Source organism: Felis catus, chromosome A2 (genome assembly GCF_018350175.1).
Source record: "Felis catus isolate Fca126 chromosome A2, F.catus_Fca126_mat1.0, whole genome shotgun sequence".
NCBI classification, from domain to species: Eukaryota; Metazoa; Chordata; class Mammalia; order Carnivora; family Felidae; genus Felis; species Felis catus.
In genome coordinates this window covers 1,965,974-1,970,475 of record NC_058369.1, presented here as the reverse complement: position 1 = coordinate 1,970,475, position 4,502 = coordinate 1,965,974, and positions in this window count along the sequence as shown.

Genomic DNA, 4,502 nt, shown 5'->3' with positions numbered 1-4,502 from the left:
CAGGCCCGCCCCCTGCCCCTGAGTGACAGGCTGGCGGTACACACGTGTCCGATCCCCCCGCCCGAAGTGGGCTCTCAGTAGAATGCGCTCCAGGCGGACTGAGCCGCCTGTCTCCTCCTCCTTCTGTCTGAGGATCTGACTCAGTTTCCCCGCGGAGCCTCCCTTACGCGGCGTCGGATCCGGATGTGACAGAATAGAAGGGCCCAGTGACCCTTCAGTTCGTGGCCCATACAGCATAACGGTGCACCTGTCCCCTGTGTTTTGGAACTGCTCACTGACCGGTGACGTCACCGTAAGGAAGCCAAGCTCCCCCGAGATTTTGACCTGACCCTTGGACACCGCAAGGCCTCGCCCTCCGGCCCCACCCCTACCTCTCTGGCCTCCAGTCGACCAAACAAGCCCTGGGTCCTCAGCCCCCGGGGGACGTGGCTTCATTACCTGTGTGCCCAGCTGGGCACAGCCATAGGCGTGACACGTTACAATACTCAGGTGTGCGCTATATTCTGCAAGGAAAGTCACGGCAGATCCAGTTTGTAATCAGTCCCTGTGGATGTGGAATGTTGATGTGGGACAGCTCTGGGAACACACAAAATAAAAAGAACGCTGGGTTTTACTCTTACAAGTGTGAGCCCTATGGGATGTGAATATCTCCATTTTCCTAAACAAATTTAAAGGCCACAATAGCCAGGAAATCATGCCTCCTGGGCACTGTTGAAATACTTCGTGTCTCTGCGGATTTGCCCACTCTGCCTATTTAATGTGACTCACACCATGTGGCCTGGTGTGGCTGGTGTCTTCCACGTGGTATAACACTGTCACCATACGTTCACGTGCATGATGTGTCTGTCCTTCATTCCTCTCTGGGGCTGAATCACCGTCCGTCCTGTGTCTATGCCACACCCGGTTCATCCATCCACGCACTGGGGGACACTTGGGACGTTTCCCTCTTTTGCGGGGAACGCACAGTTTTGCACCTGGCACTCATGGGCACACATCTGAGTGTCTGTTTCCGTTTACGTAGGCCTGAAACACTTGGGTCACACTGCCGTTCTGTGTTTCACTTCTTGAGGAACCACCAAACTTTTTTCCACGTCAGCTGCCCTGACACTCCCACCAGCCAAGCGCAGGGTTCCGCTTTCTCCATCCACATCTTTTCTGGATTCTGGCTCCTAGCCGTCCTCGTGAGTGGGAAGTGGCATCTCATCGTGCTTCTGACTCGCATCGTCCTGATGGGAGGATCGTTTCATGTGTCTATTAGACATTTGTGCATCATCTTTTTTTTTTTATTTTTTTTCAACACATATTTATTTTTGGGACAGAGAGAGACAGAGCATGAACGGGCGAGGGGCAGAGAGAGAGGGAGACACAGAATCGGAAACAGGCTCCAGGCTCCGAGCCATCAGCCCAGAGCCCGACGCGGGGCTCAAACTCACGGACCGCGAGATCCTGACCTGGCTGAAGTCGGACGCTTAACCGACTGCGCCACCCAGGCGCCCCCATTTGTGCATCATCTTAAGAGAAATGGCTGTTCAAGGTTTTGCTCAGTTTTAACCAGATTTTTTTCACGCTCTGTGTTGCAGATATAAGGGCCGTCTGTGTATTCCAGTTAATAAAGTCTTATCGCATAAGTGATGTAAAAATGTTCTCCCATTTTTGCGGGTGTCTTTTCACTCCCTTGATAGTGTCCTTTGATGCACAAAGATTGACTCTACTGTCAGTTGTGGGAGACAGACTTGAGCCAGCTTCCTATCGGGCGGCTTGGCTCTTAAAACCAGGCGTCCTGGCTGCATGCTCCAAGACTCCGCGATCAGCTTTGCTGCCAGTGGGGAAAAGGTCGTGGGTTCAGTTATGATGTCAGAGCAGCAAGGCCCTGAGAGGGATCTTGGCTTTGCACAAGAAATTCAAGGGCAAGCCATTTAAGGAAAGGGACAAAGATTCACTAAGGATTGAGGTAAGAAAGGAGATCCTTCACACAATGATGGCCTCTCCTCCCAGATGACCCAGAAGACAACCCTCCCTTGCCTCTAACCAAACTTTTATAAGTTTGTTTTATTTTATTTTATTTTAATTAGCTAACCGTACAGAAAAGAACTTACTCTTTAACTCTGGGTTCATCATTGAGGTGAGTTTTTCCTTTGTCTTAAGGTTGTGGAACTAGCCACAGCGGGCAATTTTCAGCATGTCCAGCCTTTGTGGCTTTTACTGCTGGAGGGAGCAGGGTCTTGTGGTTTTGCATGAGTCAGATCATGTGACTCTTCTTATGACCTGATGAGTTTTAGGTTAAGGGTCAGCCTAAGACCAAAAGGGCTTTACACTGGTCTGTCTCCTGAGTCTCCCTCCCTTCCCTCCAGCCTCAGTTACGGCAGGTCTTTCCACGGCTCCCCCAAGCCCCTCCCGGCAGTGCCTGCTGCCCTCTGGTCCTCCCTCAGATGCCACCCGGCCAAGGACTGGAGTGCAGACCCCTGTGGAAAGAGGGGATGGACGGGATACCGGGACCCCAGCCCACGGCCAGGGGCATAAACTGTGGTGGGGACCCCTACAGTCCTGGGAGACCCAGGCTGCGGCCACGTCCAGCCCGCTCAAGTGGGAACCAGCCCCTCCCAGTCTCCCTGGTCCTACCAGGTGAGGGTAACATGGTGGCGACACCTGGGGCCCCAAGGACAGGTGCACAGAGCCACGTCCACGAGGCTAGGAGACCTCCCCCTTGGATGATGCTGTAGCTCCCCGCACCCTGAACGATCTGCACTCCCCTCCCAGAAGCTGTGACCCAACAGAGCTTCGGAAGTTGCCCCCACGTCCGCCCACTGGGCAGCGCCCCAGCACCGGCACTGGGTTTGGTCAGGGCTCCTGGCTCTCCATGCCTGGCCAACTTGACTGGAGAGTGCTTCGTGGGTCCTGCGTGATAGGCACATGGCTGAGCCCGCGTGAACTCGGGTTCTGGCCCCAGCCTCCCCTGCCCGGCCGCCTTCCTGCAACCGGACCCTGCTGCCGAGGACGCAGAGGCAGAAACCACTTACATCCCCCTCCTGGACCAGAAGTCCTGACTCAGTGTCCCTGCGGAGCGCCCCCTTGTCCAGAGCTGGGACAAGAGGGGACAGGCCTGGACGGGACAGGAGGGTCTGGAGACTTCAGGGGTCGGGGGTCAGCCTGGGGACGAGGTCCTGGTGGCTCTGTGTCCTTCCTCTAGGAACAAAGACACTCAACAGTGACCCAGCTGTTTTGACATGTGACCTTGGACACCCTGAGGCCCAGCCCTGCCCTCCGCAGCATCTGGGGTTTGACCAAGGGTTCCCCACATCTCATTTCTTGCCCCTTGGTTATCAGGTTCTCTCCATTCAGGCCCCAAAGTTTGGGCCACCCCCAGGACTGAGCAAACACCGGGACTGAGAACCAGCTCCTGGTCTGTTTCTCCTGAGAACAAGTTGACCACAGGGCGCCCTGCCCTGTCCCCACCCCGCTGGTCCTGCTGTCCTCCGGTCTGTCCTCATCAGTGCACTTTCCCCTTCTTACCTGGAAAAGAAAAGCCCCTTTCTGTCTGACTCGAGACCTTTGCAGACTTCTGGGCTCATTTTGTTCCTACTTAAGTCAAGTTCGTCCTTATGACACATCCAAGTTTTTGTTTTCTGTTTTTTGTTTTTTTGGACATACATGCACTTTAAATCAGGAAACCCACAGCTTCCTGAGAGCTTGGTGCTCACGGGAAGTTGGAACTGTTTAAAAAGCAAAACTCAACTGAATTCATTTTAAAGATCTTTGTTGGCTTTATTCAATGATTCATGAATCGGGCAGCATGCCATCTCGCGGATACAAGGGAGCTCGGAGGAGCTGCACAAAATGAAAGGCTCACAGGCAGGAGGAGTGGGGACAGGAAGTTCTATTAGACAAAAAGTGGATGGATGGTGGGAGGTCACCTTTCCTTCCGGGAGGGCAGGGGTCTAGCAGCCCGGCGACCTCACTAGTGCTGACCAGGTCCTTCCTGATTGACTGGTTTAAGATTCCATTTCTGGGAGAGGCCGAAACTGCAATTAAGTTAACTCTTGGTCTGGTGACAAGGAACTTAGCAAGTGATTCCATTTCGGACTTGTGGTCTTATTTTTAACAGAACCCAGGCCCAGAAGCCGGAACTCTTCAAACAACCACAGATATGACATGTACTTAAAAAATTTTACAGGGTGCCTAGGTGGCTCAGTCAGTTGAGCGTCCGATTTAGGCTCAAGTCATGATCTCACCGTTTCATGGGTTCGAGCCCCATGTCGGGCTCTGTGCTGACAGCTCAGAGCCTGGAGCCTGCTTCGGATTCTGTGTCTCCCTCTCTCTCTGACCCTCCCTTGCTGTCTGTCTCTCTGTCTCTCAAAAATAAACATTAAAAAAAAAAATTTCAAGTGGACATTTCACACTGGAAAGAAATTTATTTGGGATCACTGTCTGAACGTGGTCCTAAAAGACTTTGAAACATAGAAGGCCATGCTAGCCGTGTGGGGTTGGCCGGTGACACAGGCAGT